General features: G+C 34.2%; 1 long non-coding RNA gene across 1 annotated transcript in view; it reads left to right on the forward strand.

Moving 5' to 3' along the window:
• LOC148110776 (uncharacterized) overlaps positions 1-12,070 on the forward strand; it is a 497,911-nt gene that overhangs the window by 250,876 nt on the left and 234,965 nt on the right. Inside the window, exon 5 of the long non-coding RNA XR_015724380.1 lies at positions 7,859-7,954. This is a non-coding gene — a long non-coding RNA (uncharacterized LOC148110776). The remainder of the gene's footprint in view (positions 1-7,858; positions 7,955-12,070) is intronic.

The following is a 12,070-nucleotide window of genomic DNA, read 5'->3' on the forward strand; positions in this document are numbered from 1 at the left end:
CCCTGTGTGGCCATGTCTGTTTTGTCTAGCTGATACAGAACCCCTGAAAGATCTATTAATATAAAAGGGCTTGTCACAGACCACACCATAGTGTGGTATAATTTATATAAAATATAGATATATGAGCATACATGTCTATGCAAATATGAAAAGAGGGAACAAAGAAGTCATAGTAAATTGTTAACAGAGGTTACCACTGGTGAATAGTATGTGAACGAAGGAGATGTAAAAAGGGAGCAATAGAAATTAGAAAGGTCTTCTCATTCTTTCATCTATATGAAGTTTCTTTTTAAACAATATTAACATATTCACAAAATAATTTGGTAGTATGCAAGCTATAAACTTGAAGTTATAATTCTGACTTTCTACTTTCCCAGCTCTTATAACTGACATATTTCTTTTGGAAACATTGTTTGGCCTGCTGACTTAATGCTGACTTAATCTTATGCTTTTTTATTGGTAGTTGACATTGTCACAGTAAAATCTGTAGTGAAACTTGAAATAAATTTATTATTGAAATATTTATTATAGTCTGTTTACTTCATTAGTGTAAATTTCTAAATATTCACTATCTAGTCTTATTACAAACAGTGGATCCATAGAAAATGACATGGTAGTTAAATGTTAAGAAATTTATTTGTAGCATGAGAGTGAAAAAAGAGAACTTATTTGTACTGATTTAAAACTATCTTACAAAATATTTATTTAGGAATGAAATATTTTGGTCTCATGCCAATTACCTACAAGTACCAAATGTTTGAAAGTTCCCTGTAGTTTGACTCAACCTGAAGTCACATTAAGGAATACCAGTCAGAAAGCAAACATATTTGAAAAGCAAGTTAAATTTTTATAGAGAATTCTCAAAGAATGCATAAAGGGGATATGAATAGTCATAATTACAGTAAACTTTTGTTGTAACTATCTTTTTCTTGAAAGTTATTCTTAATTTTTCTTATCATCTTTCTCTTTTTTTCTAAAAACTTGAAAATCTTCCTCCAGTCCAGTCTGTGTGGGGCTTCTGTGGTTTCAGCCTACAATTACTTTCATTTCAATGCTAATCTTTTTCCTAAGTGAAGTAATTCTCATTTGTTTTGCTTTTGTACCCAACAGCTAGGATGAATGCATAAAACCAGAAGACAGATCAATACCACTCCTTTCTCAGAAACCCACTTTGTAGTTTTGGCTCCCTGACTTCTGAAATTCTTCTCTTTACTCACTCAGTTACTACATAAAAGGTGTGAACTGAAAAATCCATAGACATAACAATAAAAATGAGATTAGCCTGATGATCAGCAGATCAAGTTTGATACATTTCATAAAATGCAAGTAAAATGCCTTCGCCAAGAAGTGATTGGTCAAAAATCCAAAATTTTAAGCTTATGCAGTGATAATATTCTGTTTTACTTTCAGTTTGATAAGAGTACTGGTTGGCCAAAATAAGAATTACTGTAGCTATTGTGTAAAACAAGTCTTCAGTAAATAAATGAAGTAGGCCAATTGTAATGATAGTATTGAAAATTCTAGTATAACTACAGTGAATAAACAGGGTTGATGGGTATTAAGGAGGGCACTTGTTATGATGAGCACTGGGTGTTATATTAAGTGATGAACCGCTAAATTCAACTCCTGAAAAACCAGTATTACACTATATGTTAACTAACTAGAATTTAAGTAAAAATTTGAAACAAATTCGAATGTTTCTTTTTTTTATTTAAATTCAATTTCAAGTGTAAGTTTCTTAATATATATTTACTCTATGTTTTATTTTTTATGTGTTTAAATGAGTCATATAAATATATATTTTTTATTTGAATTATTAAGATGCATTTAATTAGGTTTATAGCCAATGTTTAATCTTTTAATAAGAATCAGATTTCTTAGTCTTGCTTACTAGTTGTGTAAATTTAGTAAGTTAGATATGAAACGAAGTACAAGTATCAGTGAGTGTTATGCACCAAGTATCTGACACAAATTTTAGTGCAAATATTTTCACACTTTACATGAATCATTAACCTTTTCAAGATCTTAAGAAGTCTTGAAAAGAATAAGGCTGTCAAAGTAACTAATTCAAGTAAGGAACAGCATGTTGTGCCAAGACTCCTTACCTGTATGATTATCACTGCATTTGTCCAGATAAAACTGTATATATCTAAACTTTACTGGTGAACAAAGTTTAAACTTAAGCTGGACTCCCTACTTCATTTGTTTTTTTAAAGATTTTATTTATTTGTCACAGAGAAAGAGAACACAAGCAGGGGAAGTGGCAGAGGGAAAGGAAGAAGCAGGCTTCCTGGGAGGAAAGAATCAGGGAGCCTGATGCCGGGCTCCATCCCAGGACCCTGGGATCAAGACCTGAACCAAAGGCAGACGCTTAACTGACTGAGCCACGCAGGCACCCCGTCCCCATGTCAAATAATTAAACTAGCAACAGTGCATAGGATGGATTAGAAGGAGAATTATTGAAACTGACAATTGAACAACAATAGTTCTTCTCAAATACTTACTGAAAGAAATGGGTATAAAATATAAATAAGATTGGCTGTATATTGGAAGTGGTGGTAGAGAGCTTAAGGTAGAAATCAAGATTTTGAGACAATGACCTGAGATAACTATACTGCCCATAGTAGTTTTTACAAACTTTTCTTAGAAGATTCTTTTTTTTTTTTTTTAAAGATTTTATTTATTTATTCGACAGAGATAGAGACAGCCAGCGAGAGAGGGAACACAAGCAGGGGGAGTGGGAGAGGAAGAAGCAGGCTCATAGCAGAGGAGCCTGATGTGGGGCTCGATCCCATAACGCCGGGATCACGCCCTGAGCCGAAGGCAGACGCTTAACCGCTGTGCCACCCAGGCGCCCCTTCTTAGAAGATTCTTAAGAACTATGGTGGATAGGATCATGGTGTTGAGTAGTAGTATGGCTTAGACAAATAAAGATCTCTTTAAACTCTAAGATTCCCCCCAAGAAATTAAAAAAAAAAAAAGAAAACATAAACTCTAAGATCCAGATACTGTGTTTGTTTCTGATAGTATCTTTCATCTCCATCAAATTGTAGTCACCTTTTGTACATTTTTTCTGCACCTGCCTTCCTCTTCTTAACATTTATTGTTTCTATTTTATACCTATAACCTAATACTTCTAACAAATTATCTTTTATTATACATCTCTGTTCATATATCTATTTCCCTATTTGACTTTTAATATTATGATTCTAGTGATCATGTTCTGTTCACTTTTGTACCCCTAATGTTACCTATGGACACCTTTGAGTTATACATTCTCACCATATATTTGAAAAACTGGCAAACTGTCTGAACATCAGTATTCTTGTCAAGTTGATTTTCTTTCATGTAGAAAGTTTTATTTGACTTTGCTCCAAGTTTCAGACAAACAGGAATAAAGCAAAAAAGGAAAGACCCATATACTAATTTCAACCTCTTTTATTTTGACTTAAATGCACTCATTCCAAAAACATTTTATTACTAGTAGTAAACTATTAGTAACAGGATACTCTGGGAATATTCTCATAGTATAATTTAAAACTCAAATGGTAATTTAAACCTTTAGGAATCAAATCTTAGAATATTTTATAGTGGAATAATCTTGAAACAGTTCAACTAAGTGATGTAATTAAATCTTTTGTAAATTCTACATTTAAAAATTTAAATAAAAAAATTATTAAAATTAAAGAAAAAATAATTCAAACCGCTAGCCTGGCAAAAGTTCACAAAAATAGTAATCTTTGTCACATTAGCAACTTCTTTATGAGTGGCAGAGAGACATTTAGTGAATTTCAACTGTGTCATAAAATGTTCTCATAATATTTTTCCAGGCAACCTGCCTTCGACAGAGGCCTCCAGTTGTGAAATACAACACAGTGATATGTAATGGAAAGAGTAGTGAGCCTGTCCATCCTGTGGCACCAGCCCTGTCATGAAGTAACTAGGATACTGGGCCTCCACTTCTATCTGGGATAAGATTAGAATGGAGGGGCGCCTGGGTGGCACAGCGGTTAGGCATCTGCCTTCGGCTCAGGGCGTGATCCCGGCGTTATGGGATCGAGCCCCACATCACTCCGCTATGAGCCTGCTTCTTCCTCTCCCACTCCCCCTGCTTGTGTTCCCTCTCTCACTGGCTGTCTCTATCTCTGTCAAATAAATAAATAAAATCTTTAAAAAAAAAAAAGATTAGAATGGAATACTTAGTCTTTCCAAATCAATTATAATTAATTATAATCAGATTCTTTTTTATACAAATGTGATTTCCATAGATCAAAATAGGCAAGATGATTTTTATAATGTTCTTAGTTACTTAGGTAATTGAATTTATATCAGAAATAATTAACACTTTGGCACACTTTAAAATGCCTCTTCTTTAAAATAAATTATATGAACTCTTAATCAGTGAGGAACAATAGCTGAGCCTGATTTGATCAGTGAGAAGAGTACATGCTTTATTATTTTATATTTTGAGGGAAATCTGTGACACATGTTTAAGTCATACTATTTCTTTGAGGTCATTATGACAATTAAATTGATTTTTTCTAAAAAATAAATAAGAAAGTTAAAAGCAGTAGCTCTTACACCAGGACAATATTTTGATCAAAACTATTGTTACTTCCCATTCATATTATCTTAAAATGGATTTGTCTTTATAGTGTCATTTAACTTACCATGTGTAAATTGTCATAGTTGAGATAACAATCCTGGAATTTCTTAAAATTTTTAAAGAGAAGCTAAAAGTTTATTAGTTAATTAATTATAGATATTAATGAGAAGTGGACTAAACTCAAGGACCTAAATATAAAAACTCTTCAGAATATTATACAAAAATTATTTTATAAATAAAATTCTTAATACTTTTAAGACTTAAAAATGAGTCTAAACAATAACAGTAGCAACAAAACAGCCAAAAAAAGAAAAAAAAAAAAAAAAGAAAAGAAAAAGAGCAATCCTCTTATGGACACAATTTAGGCAATAACATAGAAATTCATGATCTTTAGACTATACAATATAGTACAAGGCAGTGAGTGCGCCCAGTTTTCTCACCAGTAAAGTGAGGAGCTGTATTACTTAATGACTTCTGTATTTTTGGCTCTACCTTTTATGTTTTTTCAAAAATTAAAGTAGAAGAAAATAGAAAAGAAAGAGAAAAAGATTAGTCCTTTTTCTATGTGTTGGGTAACATCGATAGCAATTATATGATAAATTTATACTTTAATCTAAAATTGATACAGACTATTTTCATGTTCTTAGTCCAAATCATAAACTTCTCTGTCAATATAACATTTCCCTAACATACTGATAGCAAGAAGGTTTAGCTAACATTTTAGAGTGAGAATCAAATTCCATTCAAAAATTTAAGCTATTTGTTTTGACCTTTCCCTAATACTTTTATGAACACTAGCCAAAAGGGCATATATTTTCCCTAATTCGAAAATTTTGCTCCTACCATGTTATTTGTACTGCTCTCTACTAAGATATTTACTGGAGGTTTTGAAGTTCAAATGGATTTCTGGGGAACATTCTAAGTTTGTACTTTCCAGATCACTTGGAATCTTATTGACCATCTTAGTAAATAGCTTTTTCATGGCACTTTTAATGTCTTTTAGCACTTTAAAAACACCTCTAGGGATTTACAGTAAGGTATTGAAACTCCCCTCCATATCCACTCTGGTAGTAAGGCACTAGACTAGAGAGCTCCTCTGTTCGCTAGCCCATATATCTACAGTTCAAATAATCTCAAAGAATTTGTGTACCTCAAGTATGCCTCTTTGTCTTTGAGGGTTTTGTTCACTTTTTCTTGCATCTAAAGAAGCAGTGCTTGGAAAGACTCCTTGACTTCATAAGGAGAATGGTTATTATTTCGGTAGATTTAGTACCCTTTCATTATCTCAGGCAGCAGTGAAAGTCAATGCCCTACCCAGATAGTTCAAGAGTTATTCTTACCCCAGTTTTTCCTGAATTCTCCTTAGGAGATGGGAGCACATAAAACAATTAGATTTCATAGCAATGACACAAAAAAGGGTCACCACACTCATCCTGATTACATGGGGGTATGGACCAAGGTCAGTCTAAGTAAAATAATCCCTGAAAATTACTGATCTAAGGAATTCCAGGGGTTGACACTTAAGATGTGTTCTCTGAACTAATCCAGTGATCCAATGATAAAGTTTTAAAAATCAGCTTTAAGGGTTTTGTGAACAGGTAAAAAATTTATTCTTTCTGACTAAAAGGAAAAGAAATCAATTAAGAAATATCAAAACCCAGCCATTGTGTTAACTTGGAAGAATATTTAAATTACGGAAATTATCCTTAACAAGTTATGATACTATGTATCTTAACCAAAACATTATCTGTGAAGTTTAAATGTAATTTAATTCATCATATGTATTATTCTGTCTTGATTGTATCTTATTAACTACTTTTTACTAAAAAGCAAGACTTTTAGGAAATGTGTATCAAAGTATTTATACCAGCAGATGCTTTTTTACATATTGCCACTGTTTTAAGAGATAAAAAGCATTAGAATTATATAAGGATAACATGTTCCCCAGAAATGAATGGAAACAAATTTAACACATTTAGATTTGAAGATTATTTCTAAAGCTGAATGATTGGTATGGCAGTTTTGTTTTATTTTTTTTTTTAAGATTTTATTTATTTATTTGACAGAGATAGAGACAGCCAGCGAGAGAGGGAACACAAGCAGGGGGAGTGGGAGAGGAAGAAGCAGGCTCATAGCAGAAGCTGATGTGGGGCTCGATCCCATAACGCCAGGATCACGCCCTGAGCCAAAGGCAGACGCTTAACCGCTATGCCACCCAGGCGCCCCGGCAGTTTTGTTTTAAAACACAGATTGGTTGGTTGCTTCACTCATTTTTAAGAGCCAAACTGGTGCCTGTTGGGGTTTTATGAAATGTAATGCTTTATGTTGAACTGATCATTAAAGATAAAATTGTGGATTTCTGTTCTTCCCGAACGACCTTAGAAATAGTACCTTAAATACTGTGGGCAGGCAATGGATATGAAGTAAATTTATGATATATACAAGAAAGTTTTCCAGAGTAATACTCTTCCACATTGGTATGCTATTTTTCTTGATAATTTTGTTTGGGAAAAAAGGAGGAGAAATCAATCACATTACTGTAGGAAAAGAGTATTAATCATGACAAGCCTCTTATCCATCTTGTACTTATGTAATTGAGAGCAGTTTAAAAAGCCTTCCAAATATCTTCCAAGTTTATGTTTCAAGAAACTGTGCCAAAGTTCAGAAAAGGGTGCATAATACAGTGATTCCTAAATTCCTGACTTGGGATTGTATGGCCCCATGAGTCTACTGGCCTGAATCCCACAGAGTTCTATTATTTCTTCAAAAACAAACTCCTACTTCAAGTTTGTATGGCTATCCACATTAAAAACGTTACTGAGTGTATTACAAGCTTCAAAAATTTCTCACGACATCTATAGTAAAACTAAACAAGGGCTCATATCAAAATTAATTCCAACTTGAAGGCAAATCTCCATTTCTAAAACAATGTATTTCCTTATGAAAGATAACGGGAACTGCCATTTAGCATTTCAGCAAGATTTGTCAAAGGCACTGCTATATTTCAGAAATTTTAATTGAAACCAATAACTCACTTTATTTAATATTTAGTCCACACTTTTACATTATTTCCCAAACAATTAAACAAAATGTTTTCTGAGTTATTGTTGCTTAATTTAAGAATGGCTCAATTAACAGGGGAAGTATAGAATACATTACAAAATATATTTATTATGGCTAATAAAAGGTAGAACATATTTTATTTAATTAAAAGCTATAACTCTTACATATTAGAATATTTTCCATCCGTAGAAATCATAGAGAAGGAGAAGGAAGAAAAAGGAAGATAAGAGTTTTTTTCTTATCCATCCTTAGAAATCATGGAGAAGTAAAGGAAGAAAAAGGAAGGTAAGAATTTTCTACTAAAAATGATTCCCAAAATAGCAATTATATTTCATTCTACGTTCCAACTAGGACTTCCCAAAGCATTATGTTGAGAAAGGATCTAAGGCCATAACTGGAGTCAATGGAAAAGAAAACACTGATTTTATTAGCAGTGTCTGTCCTGAAAAGAAGGGGGTGAAACGGAAGCACAGAACCCTATTCCTTCAGACAATTACTTGGTGAAGTACTAGGGTTGAATCTCTGAATGCTCTACCTGATTCTGAGTTTTATATGAAAATTCCAGTTACTCTGAATGAGAAAATTGTTAACTCAAATGCAAATGAAAACAGAAAAAAAAAGGAAAGGAAAGAAAAATGAACAAACCAACAACGTCTCAAATTTGCCCAAGAAAGAACTTATATCCGTGGTTAAAACCTGGGAAGAGCAACAAAGAATGTGTGGATTTTTTTAAAACTTTAAAGTTACACTAATTTCTTCACAAAAATCGTTTGTGTTTCTGGGCAAGTCAAACATCATGTATCTGAATTAGCTCAGCTTAACATAATAAAATACAGACATTTCCATATGTAGTATTTTCTAACAGCATTTATTAAGCGTGAGTGAAGAACATTGATTTTATAGGAAGTTAAAAAATATGTGAAAATATATGCTTCCTTTTCAGAAAAGTCTCAGGCACTGCTGCACGTTCTCTTAGTTCCACTTATTATCCCAGTCTTTACTGCCATGACTACCTATGAACAGACTTCATCCAGCTTTATTTAGCTGTACTTAAATAGTACTTTGACCTGACCCCATATAGTGGACTGCTCACTTCCCTACATAAGACTTCACCAATGCCATAAGTATAGAGGAGTTAATGTCCACAGAGCCATCACTGGACAATGGCAAATGGGAGCCCCCCATCCCCACCAGGAAAATAGATACAATTTATAAGGCTCCTCAGAATGTCCTGTTGTGACCGAGCACTAGTCTCCTTTGATACCTTTGCATTTATTTTCTTTTTCCACTTGCTCCACTCCCTGTATCTCCAGTCTTTTTTTTTTTTTTTTTTTTTGTCTCAAGATTTCCCTTCAGAGAGATTTTGGTTAAACTAGTTAGATGTAATGGGTTAAAAACTGAAACCCTAGGATGGAATTTTGGAGCTAGATCACTGATAGGTCATTAGGTGATAAGGATCCCATTTCTGGTGTAGACCCATGATTTTAACCCCTGATGAGCACTAGCATGACAATTGCTAAGCTTCTCCCTGAAGGTGTGATAAAGTGCCTATGCAATATAAAGTGGTAGGATATACACTATCTTTGAAATATAAACAGGATGGAGACAATGGTAATTCAAACTTTTTAATTGCTTTACAATTTTGAAAAAAAAAAAGGCAGGTGCAGATCAGTAACTATCAATGCAAGAAGCATTGTGAAGGACAAAGTTTCTATAGTGATAGTGGGATATATGGAGAGACTCTTATGTCATAGGTCAGACTATGCTGAAAATCGGGCCTAGATCTAAGTTGAGGGGAGGAGGTGCTACAAAGGATATGGCATTTATTTTTTCAGTAGGTTTCCAATTTCCAAGTCAATGTCTTCTTAGGAAAAGAGTAAGACCTTGAAATCTGGGGTGGAAACTTCAGGTGGATAATTCTGAGAAACTCAAAACTGTGTATTTCATGGAACCCCAAACTTGATGGGCTGTCAGAAGCAGCTTCTTCCTCTACAAGCAGAGAACAGTCTTCCTTGTTTGGAAGCACTGTGGATACCCCATCTTAAGCAGATTTCTCACAAATTGTTGCCTATCCTCCCCAATTTTTGTCTCTCCACATCATAGATTGTTTGTACATCATTAAACAATCTGAACAAAAAGATGTGTGTCCAAGTCCAGAAGTAAATAGCAAACTCTCCAAAGGAACTGTAGAATCTAGCTAACGTGTACAGGCAAGAGCTAGAACAAATACATTTGACTAGAAGATGAAGAGTAAGACTGGAAAGGGTATTATTCAATAACTTGGGAATATTCATTCTTGATTCAATATTCAGTAAAGGGACACCTAGAACCAATTATAATACTGTGCTGGGTTAATCCTCTTAAAGTCTGTACACAATGATAGCCTAGAGTAAATAAGGTGACTATTCAAGAGCTGCCTTGCTAGAATATTGAGGAAGAAGTCAGAAGGCCCAGAGAGGTGAAAAAGTTAAGATGGATTTATTATGGAAAATCAGAAAACCCATCACCTAACTATCTACTTCTTTTCTTCAGGAGCATGACAAAATGTTCCCTTTTAAGTCAGTACAGAATGCTTTGAAGGTGTTGGGGGTAGGGTAGAAGAGATGCACAGGCATCTTTATGAAGCTCAGTAGTGGATTTCTGTGCGGTGGTATGAGCAGATAGAACTCGGCATCCCTTTCACAGAAGTTTGGAATGTCAGAGGCCAGGTGGCAGTACTTAACCACCAAAGGCAAGTTAGATGTAATTACTATAATGGGCAGCAAGGTCAGAGTAGCACTGGGGGTGCCTTGACCCTCAGGGATCTGTGGGATGATTGAGAGATCATGCTGTTCCAAGCACAGCTGATAGGGTGTTATGTAACTTGCATAACAAGAAAAAAAAGTGTTGGCAAGCAGAAGGCTGATGTCACCCACCAAAATGGAAAGTTACAGGTTTTTTTGGATCCAGATATTAGTCACTGCCTAGATCCAATATCCATTGATTGAAGAGAATGGTGGGTCCCCTTGAGGAAGGACACAGTAATATCTCTATTAGTATATAAAATAAGCATCCCCGTTGTCTTTACCCAAAGAGATCCATGACCATTTCCCGTCTACTGAAGAAGGGAGATTATCCATACTTTTTGATGGCTTATTGGATATAGAATCCAAGATGACACTAGTAACAGGGAATCCAGAATGTTACCTTAGAACACTGTTTGAGTGGGAGTAATAGAAGCCAGTTGATAAATGATTTCCTGACCCAGGATCATCTCACACTAAAATGCACAAAGTCTTCAGATTTCCCCAGTTATCATTTCCCTGGTCTCTGAATTCATACAACACAGCAGCTGGCACAAGAGCTTTCTTCACATTGCCACATTCTCTGACTTAAGGAAGAAAAGCTGTTAAGGTAGTAAAGGCTAAGCAAAAGTACTTAGAACTGCTCCATCTCCCCTGGAGACCAATATCATTAAAATGAAACAATACTGTATCCCAGATGGAATGAAAGAAACTTTGATGGCTTATTGGATATAGAATCCAAGATGACACTAGTAACAGGGAATCCAGAATGTTACCTTAGAATGCTGTTTGAGTGGGAGTAATAGAAGCCAGTTGATAAATGATTTCCTGACCCAAGATCATCTGAGACTTAATACAAAACTACAGTAATCAAAACAATGTGGTATGGTATAATGACCAAAAGATAGATAAATGAGACTGAACAGGAAACCAGAAATAGGACCATGTGGTTATTTGATTGTCAACAAAGTGCCAAAATGTTTCAATGGAAAAATGAAATTCTAGTCAACTAATTATGGTAGACATCCACATAGAAAAAAAAATGAATCTTGACCCACATCTTACAAAATACACAAAAAGTAAATTAGGAAATGTATATCACTATTTAAAATATAAAGCTGTTAGGAGAAAACATAATAGATTATTTTCACAATTTGGATCCCAGAAAGTAATAACCATAAAGGAAAAAAATGCATTAGACTTTACCAAGATTAGAATAATCTCCTCAAAAGACATCATTAAGAAAATGAATAGACAAACCATAGATGAAAGAGGATACATGTAATGCATATATTTAAGAAAAAAACTGGTAATCTTGAGACACCAAGAACACCCACAATCAATGATAAAAAGTTAAACACTCCACTAAAAATGGGTAAATGATATGAACAAACACTTCACAAAATCATGTCAGCACATAGCCCCTACGTACATAAAAAGTACTTCATTAGGCTTTGGGAACGTAGATTTTTCATCCAAAATATGACACTATTATGCAAACACCAGACTTAATTGAGAGGTCTGTAGACTTTAGTAATGAGAAATGGGGACAGTAATGAGGATGATCTTGGCCTGAAAGAGGAAGGGCTTTTTCTTCAAAAATAGGAGGAAGAGCAGT

Source organism: Ursus americanus, chromosome 1 (assembly GCF_024610735.1).
Source record: "Ursus americanus isolate L20-20 chromosome 1, mUrsAme1.1.p, whole genome shotgun sequence".
NCBI classification, from domain to species: Eukaryota; Metazoa; Chordata; class Mammalia; order Carnivora; family Ursidae; genus Ursus; species Ursus americanus.